This window comes from Oncorhynchus masou, chromosome 11 (genome assembly GCF_036934945.1).
Source record: "Oncorhynchus masou masou isolate Uvic2021 chromosome 11, UVic_Omas_1.1, whole genome shotgun sequence".
NCBI lineage: Eukaryota > Metazoa > Chordata > Actinopteri > Salmoniformes > Salmonidae > Oncorhynchus > Oncorhynchus masou.
The window spans coordinates 28,196,016-28,214,297 of NC_088222.1; the positions used below are offsets into that span (position 1 = coordinate 28,196,016).

At 41.4% G+C, this 18,282-nt stretch overlaps 1 protein-coding gene and 1 long non-coding RNA gene across 2 annotated transcripts in view; one reads left to right on the forward strand and one right to left on the reverse strand.

The window, feature by feature from the left end:
- Positions 1 to 2,044: 2,044 nt before the first annotated feature.
- Positions 2,045 to 4,028, reverse strand: LOC135548420 (uncharacterized). The gene is made up of 2 exons (XR_010456823.1): positions 3,698 to 4,028; positions 2,045 to 3,064 (listed from the first exon to the last, which is right to left on the reverse strand). It is a non-coding gene; the product is annotated as an uncharacterized LOC135548420 (long non-coding RNA).
- Positions 4,029 to 17,686: 13,658 nt separating this feature from the next.
- Positions 17,687 to 18,282, forward strand: part of arhgap20b (Rho GTPase activating protein 20b) — a 29,368-nt gene continuing 28,772 nt past the window's right edge. The window contains exon 1 of the mRNA XM_064978012.1: positions 17,687 to 18,006. The gene's annotated coding sequence lies outside the window, so the exon portion shown is untranslated. The remainder of the gene's footprint in view (positions 18,007 to 18,282) is intronic.

Here is an 18,282-nt window from a genome sequence, read left to right on the forward strand (position 1 = left end):
CAACAGTCCCAAAACATCACTGCTATAGAGGAGATCTGCATGGAGGAATGGGCCAAAATACCAGCAACTGTGTGTGAAAACCTTGTGAAGATTTACAGAAAACGTTTGACCTCTGTCATTGCCAACAATGGCTATATAACAAAGTATTGAGAAAAACTTTTGTTATTGACCAAATACTTATTTCCCACCATAGTTTGCAAATAAATTCATTAAAAGTCCTACAATGTGATTTTCTGGATTTCTTTTCTAATTTTGTCTGTCATAGTTGAAGTGTACCTATGATGAAAATTACAGGCCTCTCTCATCTTATTAAGTGGGAGAACTTGCACAATTGGTGGCTGACTAAATACTTGTTTGCCCCACTGTATGTTTTCTTCTAATGCCTCTTAATTATGTTTTATTTATATTTTATTTAACCTTTATTTAACTAGGTAAGTCAATAAATAACAAACTATTATTTACAATTACAGACTACCCTGGCCAAGCCCTAACGACACTGGGCCAATTGTGCGCTGCCCAATCATGGCCAAGGCCTGATACAGCCTGGAATCCAACCAGGGTCTATAGTGACGCCTCTAGCGCAAAGTGCCTTAAACCGCTGCGCCACAGGGAGCCCTGTGTAGGCTTGAGAGCCCATGTAATCTAAAAGTAATGGAATGTAATCAAATCAAACTTTATCTGTCACATGTTCCGAATACAAGTGTTGCCATTACCGTGAAATGCTTATTTACAAGCCCTTAACCAACAGTGCAGTTCAAGAGTTAAGAAAATATTTACCAAATAAACTAAAGTAAAAAATAATCAAAAGTAACACAATAACATAACAATAACAAGGTTATATACAGGGGGTACTGGTACCGAGTCAGTGTGCGGGTGTAAAGGTTAGTTGAGGTAATTTGTACATGTAGGTAGGGGTGAAGTGAATATGCATAAATAATAAACAGCGAGTAGCAGCAGTGTACAACACAAATGGGGGTGGGGGGTCAATGTAACAGTCCGGTGGCCATTTAATGAATTGTTCAGCAGTCTTCCTTTTGGTACCGCTTGCTGTGTGGTAGAGGAGAAAACAGTCTATGACTTGGGTGACTGGAGTCGCTGACAATTTTATGGGCTTTCCTCTGACACCGCCTATTATATAGGTCCTGGATGGCAGGAAGCTTGGCTATTACCTTACTGAGTTTGGGTAATCCAAAAGATACATTACTGATTACAATTTTGGACAGGTAACTAGTAACTGTAACAGATTACATTTAGAAAGTAACCTACCCAATCCTTAGTATACCTTTACCTGACTGATTGAAGACTCCCTTCGAGGCCAACCAACGGGGTTGAATTAGTCTAATCTCAGAGGAAATCACAATGGGAAAGTTACTGTATGGAAATACATACAGTATAGTCATATTGGATGGTTTTGGTACCATGTCGGTAAATTACAACGATATTCAGTGTTACTGATGACACATGACACTGATGGGTGATGACTACATCTTTTTTGACCGCCATTTCTATGCAGTATGTGAGTCACACACTGCTATCTAATCACAAGATAGCACAGACATCCGCTCTTATTCTAGCTCATATGGCTTTGTGAGCACAGGAAAGCATGTGGGACTGACAGATAAAGGGTGGTGTTTTATATAAGTATCCAAAGGCAGGTTATTGACCATAATAATAGGCCTTGTAAAAGCACAGAGTGCAAGATAAATACGTGATATATCGTCCCTATATCTCCCATAATTAGTTGAAAGCAATGTTTAGACTCTGCTTCATATTAGCACAAAGTCTCCTTTAATTTCCTCTGTCATAACTGATTGTGCTGAGAATTATAGAGCAATGTGCCACCACTCACTGTTCCTGTGCATCACCCAGTGATTACTTTACATTGGTAGTAGTGGGTCAGTCAACCTTACACATAATGCAGGCCTACATAAAGTGCATAGAAACCTGATGAAAAGTTATCTATATAAATGCAATCGTAATTCCATTTCTATTCATTCCTATTAATCTATACACATTGTCTATAAATATACTAGGGTCCTCAATGTTTTATAACCCAGTAATTATTTAATGCAGTATTTAATACAGAGACACACATTTGTTACACAGTGTACTAAGTTCCATCATACAAACTTACACAAAATACATGAGACATTTGTGACAGTGCGTGATCAATTGCACATAATCACTCATAGTAGATAAAGATAATAATTTTCACATAATCAAAATGTTTTGCCTCTGAGAAAGTCTTAACAGTGAAAGTCACTTGGAGGTTGATGAAGTGTTCTTCTTTGAAGTTAGTCTGATGGGAGATGCTCAGCAGACAAGTGACCCCTCACTTGGGGTATTTGACAAACTGACACCCTGTAATACTGAGTGTCCAACTCAGCTTGACAAATACACTAAGTGGGGGGCCTGCTCTCACAGTTGCAGACCATGAACCTGTAGTATGAACAGAAGAGATTTGGGTAATGTTTAAACATGAATGTATTCCATGTCCAAACAATTAACTCCAGGTTATTTTTGACGTACTTAACTGTACTTCAGTGAACCAACACATTTCAACTGTTTGTTTAGGGTAGATAAGACTTCCATTCATATCTTCATGAAACTACAATTATTATTTATTTAACTAAGTCAGTTAAGAACAAATTCTTATTTACAATGACAGCCTAGGAACAATGGGTTAACTGCCTTGTTCAGGGGTAGAATGACAGATTTTTACCTTGTCAGCTCAGGGACTTGATCCAGCAACGCTTTCGGTTACTAGTCCAATGCTCTAACCACTAGGCTACCTGCCTCGCCAAGTCAAATAGAAACAATGACTAAAGAAGACCTATTACATTTAGAAAAAGCACTACATTATACTGTATAATATATTCCAAAATTGTGCAGATGTTTTATGTAAATTTAATGAATTAGAAAACCATGAAATAATATAATGTTATACCTGAATGATTTGACCTCTAGTTGAAATGGTGGATGTTTAGTTGGTGCCCCAATGATTCCTTAGTTGAGTTCTCTCCTTTAACCAAACGGCGACAGGGACGCTGATGATACTGTGCATCTGACAACACGCCTGATCATTAATAAGCCTTAACATCACAAAGAGGAAGACAAAATGAGGAAGACAACTGCAAGGCTAGTTAGCAGGAAATATCTGGAACCACAGTGACAACATGCCATGGTTGTGAAATGCTTCAGATGGCAGTTTGAAATTGAGCCACTTTGTCAAAACAGTTTCAGAGATCATGAAATACAATGTGGAAAAGGAATTAGCTCTTGATGAAAGTAAAAGCACGTTATATCTTATTTGCATTCAATAGTCCACAGCTACTGTGACAAACAATATATTACATACAGCGCATTCAGAAAGTATTCAGACCCTTTTACTTTTTCCACATTTTGTTACGTTACAGCCTTATTCTCAAATGGATTTAATATTTTTCCCCTCATCAATATACACACAATACCCCATAATGACAGTGAAAACAGGATTTTTGACATTTTTGCAAATGTAATAAAAAACAGAAAAACGTTATTTACATAAGTATTCATAAGTACCCTTTACTATGAAACTTGAAATTGAGCCCAGGTTCATCCTGTTTCCATTGATCATCCTTGAGATATATCTACAACTTGATTGGAGTCCACCTGTGGTAAATTCAATTGATTGGGCATGATTTGGAAATGCACACACCTGTCTATATGAGGTCCCACAGTTGACAGTGCATGTCAGACCAAGCCATGAGGTCGAAGGAATTGTCCGCAGAGCTCCAAGACAGGATTTTGTCAAGGCACAGATCTGGAGAAGAGTACCAACATACTTCTGCAGCATTGAAGGTCCCCAAGAACACAGTGGCCTCTGTCATCCTTAAATGGAAGAAGTTTGGAACTACCTAGATTCTTCCTAGAGCTGGCTGGTTGGCTAAACTGAGCAATTGGGTGATCGATGGTCACTCTTGACAAAGCTCCAGAGTTCCTCTGTAGAGGTGGGATAACCTTCCAGAAGGACAAACATCTTTGCAGCATTCCACCAATCAGGCCTTTATGGTAGAGTGGCCAGACGGAAGCCACTCCTCAGTAAAAGGCACATGGCAGCCTGCTTAGTGGACTTTCAGGAGTTTGTCATCTTGGTTGCTGTGCTGACCATGGCCTGTAATGAGTTCTTTGTAGATAGCCTGAATGAATGAGTTTGGAAACAGTCTGTGACCTCGGCTTTCTACTCATTATTCCTTGTTAATAAAACAAACATGTACAGTATGCTTTCATTTGATTGAAATAACTATAACTTTTGTCTCTGGTCTGAAGAAACCAAATTTGAACTCTTTGGCCTGCATGCCAAGCGTATCGTCTGGAGGAAACATGGCACCATCCCTACAGTGAAACATGGTGGTGGCAGCATCATGCTCTGGTTTTGTTTTTCAGTGGCAGGTACTGGGAGACCAGTCAGGATCGAAGGAAAGATGAACGGAGCAAAGTACAGAGAGATCCTTGATGAAAACCTGCTCCAGAGTGCTCAGGACCTCAGACTGGGGCAAAGGTTCACCTTCCAACAGGACACAACCCTAAGCACACAGCCAAGAGAACGCAGGAGTGGCTTCGGTACAAGTCTCTGAATGTCCTTGAGTGGCCCAGCCAGAGCGCAGACTTGAAACCGATTGAACATACCTGGAGAGACCTGAAAATAGCTGTGCAGTGACGCTCCCCATCCAACCTGACAGAGCTTGAAAGGATCTGCAGAGAAGAATGGGAGAAACTACCCAAATGCAGGTGTGCCAAGCTTGTAGCGTCATACCCAAGAAGACTCAAGGCTGTAATTACTGCCAAAGATGGTTCAACAAAAATACTGAGTAAAGGCTCTGAATAGTTATGTAAATGTGATATTTAAGTTTTTTATTTTCAATAAATTAAGAAACATTTCTAAACTGTTTTTGATTTGTCATTATGGGATATTGTGTGTAGATTCATAAGGGGGGAAAATATTTAATCCATTTTAGAATAAGGCTGAAATGTAACAAAATGTGGGAAAGTGAAGGGGTCTGGGGGTCTGAATACTTTTCAAATGCACTGTATTCTTTACCAGCCTGACTCTCACACAATCCTTGAAGAGTTACTTGTCAATGCAATGCAGTAACATTAGAGGGACTCAATAACCTTGTAATAGAGTGTGGGTCTTGTTTGTTTCAACATGTCTGCCATGTCATAGGTAATGTCATATAACACAATTGATGCATGTCACACAACACAAGCAATTTTCTTGGTACTTAAAGATATTGAACCATAGAAGTCCATGTTCTACAATAGCTACAGAATTACCCCGCGTATTATCATGGTTAAATTGTTTATCAATGGTGCCGCAATTATACAACTGTCAAAATGAATGTGTAGTAACGTGAAGTTATGTTTAGTTAGGTACAGCCTAGCAGCTTCTACTGTAGTATCTTTCAGTTGATTTCTAGCGTATATGATTCCCTTAATTGAGGCGAGTCTAAGAAATGTCGTCCATGATAACTGAAAATGAGTGCGTGTCAGAGATGAATATATAAACTCACAGCTTTGTTTCACATGGTGTGTGAGTGTGAACATTCAGTTCACCTCTAAAAGAAAGAAAGAAAAAACTTCCTCAGATCATTCATTCACTTCTCTCTATTATTACACTGTGTGGTTGAAGGAAATACAAGCCACTCAAGACACTGTTGAAACAAGAAATGTTTGACGTATGAGTGTAAAAAGGCTCAGTAGAATAAGTCATATCTTATTACAGCAAATAAGGTGTCATCTCCTGTAGGGTAGGCCTATCATGACCCTATGACCCATGTTCATAGCACAGGATCTTTTAAATGCTTTGATGGGTAACACTAGTATATTTGGGAGTGAGCAAGCTGCTCAAATATGAGAACTGTAAAAGAAGAGGGGGTGGAAATAGTGGGGAATAAAAAGGCCTTTGATTGAATGGTTAGAGAAGAAAGGTGCTCTTGCACTTATGTGTTGACCCCATACTGTGTGGTATTCATCTTGAAGCTAATACCATTTCAATTCCGCGTGCACCTCTTTCGTCCTACAACAGTAGCTCTTCCTAGGCCTACACATATTTCTCAGCAAGCAAATCAGATCCTATTAACCCATGTCAAGTCACTATTCTGGGGGCTGAAATATATATAGGCTAGCTCCGCTCGCTTGATCATTCATTTAAAGCAAAGCTACCTTGCATAGCTGGCTATACCGTCTTCTAACTCCTTAGCTTTGCACATCTCTCTTTCAATGCTGTACTTTCTACACCTTACGAAATATACATGCCTAAACCATGTGAAAATTATTAGAATGCATGCCAATCCATTGAGTTCCCATTGAGTTCACTATCTTAGAACAAAAAGACAATTTCTCTGCCAGATTCATTGATTGTTATTGTTCCCTCTAAAACACTGATCTATAAATCTGCTGCCTATACAGTGTGTATGATGTGTTTATCACTGCATTGTAATGTAATATTGTCTGTTGTTTCCTCTGCTCCTCCTTTTTTCACAATTGTGCAGTTTTTTTTAAAGTACAATGTTCTGGCTTGAAATGTAAGCCCATTTTAAAAATGTGTTTTATTTTTTTACCTTGATATAACTAGCCAAGTCAGTTGAAGCTGGGCCGATTGTGCGCCGCCCAGTGGGACTCCCAATCACGGCCGGATGTGATACAGCCTGGATTCGAACAAGGGACTTTAGTGACGCCTTGTTAAAGTGAAACTTTGCAAGGGCAGTGTGTGGGAACTTTGATCCATGTCTCTGCAAATGAAGATCATTCATCATGAGGTGTCACAGTATAAGCTGCTAAAAACACATATCTGTTTTGTCAGTGCTGCCGTAGATAACTTATTCACAAGGGGATGCCGTATTTATCATGAATACCAATTACTCTATAAACATTCAGAAAATGCATCACGTAAGATGGCACCGGAGAAGATGGCAGATGTTTCACCTGCCTCCAGCCGATTGTGTTTTTTTGTTTGCTTATTTGCATTGTTTGTAACTTCTTTTTTTTAACTGATTTTGTACATAATGTTGCCACTACCGTCTCTTATGACCAAAAATAACATCTAGACATCAGGACTGCAATTACTCACCACACAAAAAATGTAACATCTTATGATTCATGGAGTCCATACTGAACGACAACAACATCAACAGGCTGGTTATACGATGTACCGGCAGGATAGAACAGCAGCGTCTGGTAAGACAGGGGAGTGGTCTATGTATTTTTGTGAACAACAGCTGGTGCATGATATCTAAGGAAATCTTGGGCTAATTTTTTTATTTTACCTTTATTTAACTAGGCAAATCAGTTAAGAACAAATTCTTATTTTCAATGACGACCTAGGACGACCTTGGGTTCCTGTTCAGGGGCAGAGCGACAGATTTGTACCTTGTCAGCTCAGGGATTTGAACTTGCAACCTTTCGGTTACTAGTCCTACTCTCTAACCACTAGGCTATCCTGCCACCTCTGGTAGATTTCCTCATGATAAACTGTAGACCACACTATCTACCGAGAGAGTTTTCATCTGTATTCTTTGTCACACAAAGACGCATACAAAGCTCTCCCTTGCCCTCCATTTGGCAAATCTGACCATAATTCTATCCTCCTGATTCCTGCTTACAAGCAAAAATTAAAGCAAGAAGCACCAGTGACTAGATGAATAAAAAAATGGTCAGATGAAGCGGATGCTAAGCTACAGGACTGTTTTGCTAGCATAGACTGGAATATGTACCAGGATTCCTCCGATGGCATTGAGGAGTACACCACATCAGTCATTGGCTTCATAAATAAGTGCATCGATGACATCGTCCCCACAGTGACGGTACATACATACCCCAACCAGAAGCCATGGATTACAGGCAACATCCGCACCGAGCTAAAGGCTAGAGCTTCCGCTTTCAAGGAGTGGGACTCTTAACCTGGAAGCTTATAAGAAATCCTGATATGCCCTCCGACAAACCATCTAACAGGTGAAGCATCAATACAGGACAAAGATTGAATCGTACTACACCGGCTCTGACGTTTGTCGGATGTGGCAGGGCTTGCAAACCAATACGGACTACAAGGGGAAGCACAGCCGAGAGCTGCCCAGTGACACAAGCCTACCAGACGAGCTAAACGACTTCTATGCTCGCTTCGAGGCAAATAACACTGAAACATGCATAAGAGCACCAGCTGTTCCGAAAGACTGTGTCATCACGCTCTCCGCAGCCGATATGAGTAAGACCTTTAAACAGATTAACATTCACAAAGCCGCAGGGCCAGACGGATTGCCAGGACATGTACTGCGAGCATGCTCTGACCAACTTGCAAGTGTCATCACTGACAACTTCAACATCTCCCTGTCCGAGTCTGTAATACCAATATGTTTCAAGCAGACCACCATAGTCCCTGTGCCCAAGACCACTAAGGTAACCTGCCTAAACGACTACCGACCCATAGCACTCACGTCTGTAGCCATGAAGTGCCTTGAAATTCTGGTCAACACCATCATCCTAGAAACCCTAGACCCACTCCAATTTGCATACCGCCCCAACAGATCCACAGATGATACAATCTCCATTGCACTCCACACTGCCCTTTCCCACGTGGACAAAAGGAACACCTATTTGAGAATGCTATTCATTGACTACAGCTCAGCGTTCAACACCATAGTGCCCTCAAAGCTCATCAATAAGCTAAGGACCCTGGGACTAAACATCTCCCTTTGCAACTGGATCCTGGACTTCCTGATGGACCACCCCAGGTGGTGAGGGTAGGTAGCAACACATCCGACACACTGATCCTCAACACAGGGGCCACCAGGGGTGCGTGCTCAGTCCCCTCCTGTACTCCCTGTTCACTCATGACTGCACGGCCAGGCACGACTCCAACACCATCTTTAAATTTGCAGATCACACAACAGTGGTAGGCCTGATCACCAACAATGACGAGACAGCCTATGGGGAGGAGGTTAGAGACCTGCACCATCGAGAGCATCCTGACTGGTTGAATCACTGCTTGGTATGGCAACTGCTCGGCCTCTGGCCACAAGGCACTACAGGGGGTAGTGTGAACGGCCCAGTACATCACTGGGGCCAAGCTTCCTGCCATCCCGGACCTCTGTACAAGGTGGTGTCAGAGGAAGGGCCTAAAAATTGTCAAAGACTCCAGCCACACTAGTCATAGACTGTTCTCTCTGCTACTGCACAGCAAGCGGTACCGGAGCACCAAGTCTAGTTCCAAGAGGCTTCTAAACAGCTTCTACCCACAAGCCATAAAACTCCTGAACATCTAGTCAAATGGCTACCCCCCCACCCCCTCTTTACACCACTGCTACTCTCTGTTGTCATCTATGCATAGTCACTTTAATAACTCTACCTACATGTACATACTACCTCAAATAACCAGTGCCCCCACAAATTGACTCTGTTTCTGTACCCCCTGTATATAGTCTCGTTATTGTTATTTCACTGCTGCTCTTTAATTACTTGTTACTTTATCTCTTATTCTTATCTGTATTTTTTTAAACTGCATTTTTGGTTTGGGGCTCGTAAGTAAGCATTTCACTGTACACCTGTTGTATTTGGCGCATGTGACAAATAACATTTGATTTGATTTGATTTGATTTGTGTGTACATGTTCTCAATTAGAAAATGTCCCAATTTTCATAAGAACAACGTAAAAAATATATATATTTAAAATCAAGCTGAAAATGCCATCCATGTGTATTACTACTAAATACAGTGAACATTTATATTGTTCCAATTGGGATCGACTGATAAAAATAAATGTTTGTAGCAAACAGGGAGATGTAGTGACTCAGACTTGGTGCCTCCACATGTGAAATGAGCATGTAATTGTTGATACCTGACTTGTGTTATCTACAATATGATGGTGAATATTCAGGTAGTTCAAACCAGGGCAAACACATTGTGTGCAATTTCTCTTTCAACACCTCAGGTTTTGGGTTCCTCCCTCATATCACACGGGAAGTATCAAACCACTACCTCACTTTGCTGTGGTTGGAAGGGTTGGTTGCTTGGTTGCTTCAGAGATACAAGTGGTTGTTTTCCATTGTGTACTTTGTGTACTACATTAACAATTAACTTCCTATTACACTACTACTACATGTACTACTTTTAGGCCTCAGGGATCCTGGGTTTTTGCATTTTTCAAAATGTTCAAACATACAGTATGTTGAGTTCATTTTTTAAATTTTTTTTTACAGGGACAGTGCACATTAATCAACGTTTCAGTAAAAGTGACGGTTTTAGCCAGCCGGCTAATTTTCAACTGCAGTCCCTGGGACAGGATAGGATGTACCTATCCTTGACTTATGGCTAAACCCATGATGGATTTTTGTTATATGCAAATGTAAAGGTTTGTTTATGAAATGGTGGACACAATGTTTACAAATATTTTATGGATGCAGGACCAATCTTGGACTATTTTACTGTATCAAAAGATGTTCCGTATGCAACCAACATCAATAGTCTTGGCTCCAAATTGACTCCATAAATTCAAACATGCATTATACACAGTCTACATTGTAATAATGAGAGATGGTATGTTGATGGAGATTTACAGTAATAACAACAGATGCCCTGCTCCTACAAAACATGAGCAGTGACATTTTCATGGATTTACTTTCCATCCCCCAGGTCCACAGCTTGGGATGGGGAACTCCAGTCCTCGGGAAGGATGTGGTGTCACACATTTTACACATCCCTAGCAAACACAGCTGATTGAACAGAACTAGGCCTTTATTACTCCAGTATGAGTTGTTGTGTCTTTACTATCATGAACTGAAGAATTATAGTTTTTTTTAATCAAAGATTCTCTGTAATTAAGTATTACACGATTAGACTGATTAATCATCAAATCAATTCAAATGTTATTTGTCACATACACATGGTTAGCAGATGTTAATGCGAGTGTAGCGAAATGCTTCTGCTTCTAGTTCCGACAATGCAGTAATAACCAACGAGTAATCTAACCTAACAATTCCAAAACTACTACCTTATACACACAAGTGTAAAGGGATAAAGAATATGTACATAAAGATATATGAATGAGTGATGGTACAGAACGGCATAGGCAAGATGCAGTAGATGGTATCGAGTACAGTATATTCATATGAGATGAGTAATGTAGGGTATGTAAACAAAGTGGCATAGTTTAAAGTGGCTAGTGATACATGTATTACATAAAGATGCAGTAGATGATATAGAGTACAGTATATACATATACATATGAGATGAGTAATGTAGGGTATGTAAACATTATATTAAGTAGCATTGTTTAAAGTGGCTAGTGATATATTTTACATCAATTTCCATCCATTTCCATTATTAAAGTGGCTGGAGTTGAGTCAGTATGTTGGCAGCAGCCACTCAATGTTAGTGGTGGCTGTTTAACAGTCTGATGGCCTTGAGATAGAAGCTGTTTTTTTTTCAGTCTCTCGGTCCCTGCTTTGATGCACCTGTACTGACCTCGCCTTCTGGATGATAGCCGGGTGAACAGGCAGTGGCTCGGGTGGTTGTTGTCCTTGATGATCTTTATGGTCTTCCTGTGACATTGGGTGGTGTAGGTGTCCTGGAGGGCAGGTAGTTTGCCCCCGGTGATGCGTTGTGCAGACCTCACTACCCTCTGGAGAGCCTTACGGTTGAGGGCGGAGCAGTTGCCGTACCCGGCGGTGATACAGCCCGACAGGATGCTCTCGATTGTGCATCTGTAGAAGTTTGTTAGTGCTTTTGGTAACAAGCCAAATTTCTTCAGCCTCCTGAGGTTGAAGAGGCGCTGCTGCGTCTTCTTCACGATGCTGTCTGTGTGGGTGGACCAATTCAGTTTGTCCGTGATGTGTACGCCAAGGAACTTAAAACTTACTACCCTCTCCACTACTGTCCAGTCGATGTGGATAGGGGGGTGCTCCCTCTGCTGTCCACAATCATCTTCCAACAAAACGTTGATGTTGAGTGTGAGGCTATTTTCCTGACACCACACTCCGAGGGCCCTCACCTCCTCCCTGTAGTCCGTCTCGTCGTTGTCGGTAATCAAGCCTACTACTGTAGTGTCGTCCGCAAACTTGATGATTGAGTTGGAGGCGTGCATGGCTATGCAGTCGTGGGCGAACAGGGAGTACAGGAGAGGGCTCAGAACGCACCCTTGTGGGGCGCCATGTTGAGGATCAGGTGGGTGGAGATGTTGTTACCTACCCTCACCACCTGGGGGCGGCCCGTCAGGAAGTCCAGTACCCAGTTGCACAGAGCGGGGTTGAGACCCAGGGTCTCGAGCTTGATGACGAGTTTGGAGGGTACTATGGTGTTAAATGCTGAGCTGTAGTCGATGAACAGCATTCTCACATAGGTATGCCTCTTGTCCAGATGGGTTAGGGCAGTGTGGTTGAGATTACGTCGTCTGTGGACCTATTTGGGCGGTAAGCAAATTGGAGTGGGTCTAGGGTGTCAGGTAGGGTGGAGGTGATATGGTCCTTGACTAGTCTCTCAAAGCACTTCATAATGACGGAAGTGAGTGCTGCGGGGCGGTAGTCGTTTAGCTCAGTTACCTTAGCTTTCTTGGGAACAGGGACAATGGTGGCCCTCTTGAAGCATGTGGGAACAGCAGAGTGGGATAAGGATTGATTGAATATGTCCATAAACACACCAGCCAGCTGGTCTGCGCATGCTCTGAGGACGCGGCTGGGGATGCCGTCTGGGCCTGCAGCCTTGCGAGGGTTAACACGTTTAAATGTTTTACTAACGTCGGCTGCCGTGAAGGAGAGTCCACAGGTTTTGGTTGCGGGCCGTGTCAGTGGCACTGTATTGTCCTCAAAGCGGGCAAAAAAAATAATTATTTAGTCTGTCTGGGGTCAAGACATCCATGTAACCGTAATTACTAGGAAGTCGGGGCACCAAGGAAAAATATTCAGATTGCAAAGTTATCATTTCCTAAAATATCTTTTCAGATATTTTATCTGATCAATTAGTTTTCGAATGAATGAATGATTTACTTTACCTCACATTCCTCTCATTCCAAAAGTCATAAATTGTTGGTTATCTGCACCAACCCAGTCTTCACTATGAGTCATCCATACATCAATTGTTTTAAATCATTTATTTATTACTAACTAAGTAATTCACAGAAATGCATAAACAAACAAACAAACAAAGTAAATGTGGTTACATGAAATGATAGGAGAATGTGCCCTAATGGGCTAAACCGGCATGGTGGCTTGTTAGACAAAAGCGGAAGTGGGGGTCGACTAAGAAGTCACTACAGTGATAATTATAACAATTGTCACTACAGTGATAATTATAACAATTGAAATGCTAATCCTTTACACATGAGCACTCACTCATTCGGGAACAATTGCAATCAATATATATATTCACGCTTAGTGTGTCGTCTTGATCGCTGGTGAAAAGTTCATTTCAATTGTCCGTCTCTCTCCCTCTCTCTCTCGTTTGTGGTTAGAGGGGATTGTTCAGAGTGACATACGTTATAGGATGGATGTTTCGCCGGTTGTCGTTCTTCGCGTTCAATGATACCGAATTCCTAGCTGCAGACTAGTAATTCATATCAAAGACTTGTTCTTATTCTGTCGGTATCGATAGTCTAAGAGTTTAACCATGTGGTATGGTTAAAAGATTCAGCAATGGTCTACAATCCTCCTAATGGGGAAAAACATGGTCTGCAACCTTTAGCCATCTCATAATTGAGGTAAGCTCGGTCTGCTGATCGAAAACCCGAGTGGGGGTTTTATTCGAAATTGCAGAAAAGGCGCTGTCCCAGGATGTCTGACCCTAACTGGGCTCAGGGGCGGTCCTCTGATTTTGTTCAAATCCAGTTCCCTTTTTGAGTTTTCCTTCATTATTAAACAGTCCAAAATCACATTGTAAAATTGTGTAAACAGTATCATACTCACTCATTCATCTTATACAACAATTAGATGTAAACCTCATATGAGGCTATTATATAAACAGTGTTACAGTATTGTGGCCACACCATCTCCCATGAGCTTCCCCAAGTTGTGACAAACGGACCAGTTCGTAGCTGGATTCTTCACCAATCTTTTAGACTTTCTCCGGAACATCAAATTTGTTCGTACCTCAAGTTCTGTGAGGTGGAAGGATTTCCTTTGTTCTCCATGAACATCTACTCTCTCTATACTGTGTGGCCATGTGGCAGGGTCTTCTCAGGAATGTCATGACTTCTCTGACCACAGCAACATAGTTGAAGGAGGCAAAAGGGGAGGGAGAGGGGGATGGGGCTCGCTATACCCAATGAGGCCAACATCAAGACAGAGCTGAGAAAAATACTCATCAGCTAAACCATAATATTGAAGTAAACTTGGAGTCATGCAATGATATGGTGTGTGGTCCTCCCACTGTGACTCGGGAAACCATGCAGTTTCTAAGGCTACAGATTAAATAAGTTTTAAACTTATTGAACTTCACAGGATGGTATAAGCGCACAGTGATCTTGATGCTACTTTCCAATGAATATCGAGGGTCTTCTTCTGGTGACATGATGATTGATCAGTAACTGTCGTTTGACAAATACAAATATTCTCACTCTTATCCATAATAATCTCATTACATAACTGAAAACTTAAGTGAAAAACATATTTTGTATGCACTACATCATCATACAGTGATATTTTATCAACAAGTCAGTTTGGTGGAAACACCACTGGTGGGAAAACGCAGATATTTACTTTATGCAGATTTCAGAATATTTGGATGAAAATCTTTCACCAATTGGATGGAAACCTAGCTACGGTAACACAATTGCATGAGGCCTTCAGGGCCAGATTAATGCACGGATTTACCGGGCAGATTGTTTTTTTTTTACAAAAAATATATAATAAAGGAAACATGTACTATATGTGTACTATATATATATATATGTGTACTATATATATATATATATATATATATATATATATATGTTTTTTTTACTGCAACCACCAACCACAGGGGGGGTTCAGGTGCTTGTTCTCAATGAGTGTAGATAGCCTGCTGCTGCCTCCTGCACTCTGCTGGGGAGGAGAGGAGGTCGGGAGCCCACCTGGTAACTGGGGGGCCCTGCCTTGATTGGAAAAATTGGAAAATAAACTGTGTAATAAATCAATGTTATTGGTCAATTGTGTGAGTCAGGGGCTGGGCTCAAGGATGTAGGGGCCCCAAGAGGCAAAAAATATAATGATTACATACATTTTTATCCAATCACAGGAACCCGCTTTCAATGTTCAAAATACACCAGAGAGCATAATTTAGCCATGTAGGATCAATAGTTTATCAAACAAATAACTGTGGATTAAGTTTTATCACAAGTACATATAGGTACAGCGCATTCGGAGAGTATTCAGACCCCTTGACTTTTTCCACATTTTGCTACATTACAGCCTTATTCCAATATAAATTAAATTGTTTTTTCCCCTCATCAATCTACACACAATACCCTATCATGTCACGATCTTGGAATCGTGAATTGAGTTCCACATCTTATTAATACAAAGTGAAACTAGAAACAAAACAACAAAACTTACAAAGAACGTGAAGTCGTAGTGCTCAAGCACAAACTGACGTTGTGCACTAACACAAACAATATCCCGCAAATGCAGGTAGGGAAAAACCTACCTAAATATGATCCCCAATTAGAGGCAACGATTACCAGCTGCCTCTAATTGGGAACCACACAAACCACCAACCTAGGGAAAAAAACTAGATAACCCTCCCAGTCACGCTCTGACCTAAACATCATAGAGAACCGAGGGCTCTCTATGGTCAGGGCGTGACACATAATAACAAAGCAAAACACTTTTGTTTTAACGTTCAGCAAATTTATAAAAAACTGAAAAATGACTTTTATGTAAGTATTCAGACCCTTGTTGAAGCACCTTTGACAGTGATTACAGCCTCGATTCTTCTCGAGTATGATGCTACATGCTTGGCACACCTTTATTTGGGAAGGTTCTCCCATTCTTCTCTGCAGCTCCTCTCAAGCTCTGTCAGGTTGAATGGGGAGCATAGCTGCACAGCTATTTTCAGGTCTCTGCAGAGATGTTCAATCGGGTTCACTTCCCTGACCAATGCCCCTCTCCCCTGATTGCTCAGTTTCACCGGGTGGCCGCCTCTTGGAAGAGTCTTGATGGTTCCAAACTTCTTCCATTTAAGAATGATGGAGGCCACTGTGTTCTTGGGGACCTTCAATGCTGCAGACATTTTTCAGTTCCCTTGCCCAGAACTGTGCCTCGATAAATTCTGTCTCAGAGCTCTATGGACAATTTATTCGACCTCATGGCTTAGTTTTTGCTCTGACATGCACTGTCAACTGTGGGACGGTTCATGTCCAATCAATTGTATTTACAACAGGTGGACTCCAATCAAGTTGTAGAAACATCTCAAGGATGGTCAATGGAAACAGGATGCACCTGAGCTCAACTTCAAGTCTCAAAGCAAAGGGTTTGAATACATATGTAAATAAGGTATTTCTGTATTTATTTTTAATACATTTGCGAAACAAAATCTAAAAACCTGTTTTCACTTTGTCATTGTGGGGTATTGTGTATATATTGATGAGGAAACAAATGTATTTCATCTTTTTTTTATAAGGCTGAATCGTAACAAAATGTGGAAAAAGTCAAGGGGTCTGAATACTTTCCGAATGCACTGTATCTGCCTAAATAAAGGAAACACCAACATGTCTTAAAAGGGTTGGGCCACCACAAACTGCCAGAACAGCTTCAGTGTACCTTGGCATAGATTCTACAAGTGGACCTAAACCATGCCAAGAAAATGCACCCCACACCATAACGCTAACTTTTTATCCCTTGTTGACTCAAGTGTTTCCTTTATTTTGGCAGTTACCAGTATGCCTACAGTCGTGAAGGCCGCAGTTTGGGTAGCATGCCCGCAAATTATACAGCTTGTTGCATGTTGTGGCGATAGACATGTATTCCATAGAAGGGTTTTGTAACCTCTTAACCTGGCAATTTGTCTGTTAAACTCATGGGGACACTAGCAATGAATGCCAGTCCTAACTTGATTGGAATCTGCCATCTATGGATTATAGTTCTGTGGTTGGTTATAGCTGTCAGTTTGCCTTTTGCAGATTTCAAATGCCGACTGCTGAAAAGACTAATCTGTCTGTAGAACAAATAGAAGAAACAAATATCTCAACTCCCAATTTTTTGCTAATAGCAGCATTGTTTTTCAAAGTAGCTCATCTTGATATAGGCTATTGACACGATGGGCGCATCAGCCATCACCATGAGTAGCCTTATGGCTTCATCTTCATCATTAGGTGAGTCAGTGTGCCACTGGACATGTTATTTAGTAGCCTACTGTAGCCTATGATATATATATAGGCTACTGTATATTTCTTCCTAATATTGTACAATCTGTGCAATAATATATTTTTTAAAGCCCCCTGAGCCTATGATTTCTTAAACCGGCTCTGTAGGCACTTTTATTCTAACCAACCTCAGTCCTACCACAGGTCTGAGCGGTTGAGAGCACTGTGCAGCCTCAAGTCCCCACAACTTCCTCCTTAGTGCCCCCTGGGGGAAGGCTGGGTAATGAATTGTAACCTGAGAAGTTCCTCTTGACCAACTGTCTGCCCCAACCTACAGTGTGAGGAGACTAGGCTGGGATATCTTTATTTAGTTAGTGAGGAGGAAAGAGGGAGGCCCAGCCCAGAAAGCAGTGGGGTTTGGGAAAAAGCAGGAAAAGGGTGCAACTGTAGAGGGCTATCAGCAAAAACCAATTATTTTATCCAGCAAAGTGTGACTTTAATTGCTTGCTATCTCTCTGCAAGACTTTTACAAACATTTTAAATGTTCCTCTCTAGTGAACGTCAGCATCGAAGTGCACTAGGACATTACAGTAGATGACTTCGTTTGTGACCTTACCAAGCTTAAAAAGATGACCCATCAACAAAGCACTGGCCCCGACCCCAAAGTAAACCGCAATGAGTCAAGAATTCAAGAGAAGGTGAAGGTAAGTACTAATCATACTTCATTGTCATTAATGTTCTACAGTAGGTACTGTGCTATTTCAATTCACTCTGTGTGTGTGTGTGTGTGTGTGTGTGTGTGTGTGTGTGTGTGTGTGTGTGTGTGTGTGTGTGTGTGTGTGTGTGTGTGTGTGTGTGTGTGTGTGTGTGTGTGTGTGTGTGTGTGTGTGTGTGTGTGTGTGTGTGTGTGCGTGCGTGCGTGCGTGCGTGTGTGCGTGTCTGTGTGTCTGTGTGTCTGTGTGTGTGTGTGTGTGTGTGTC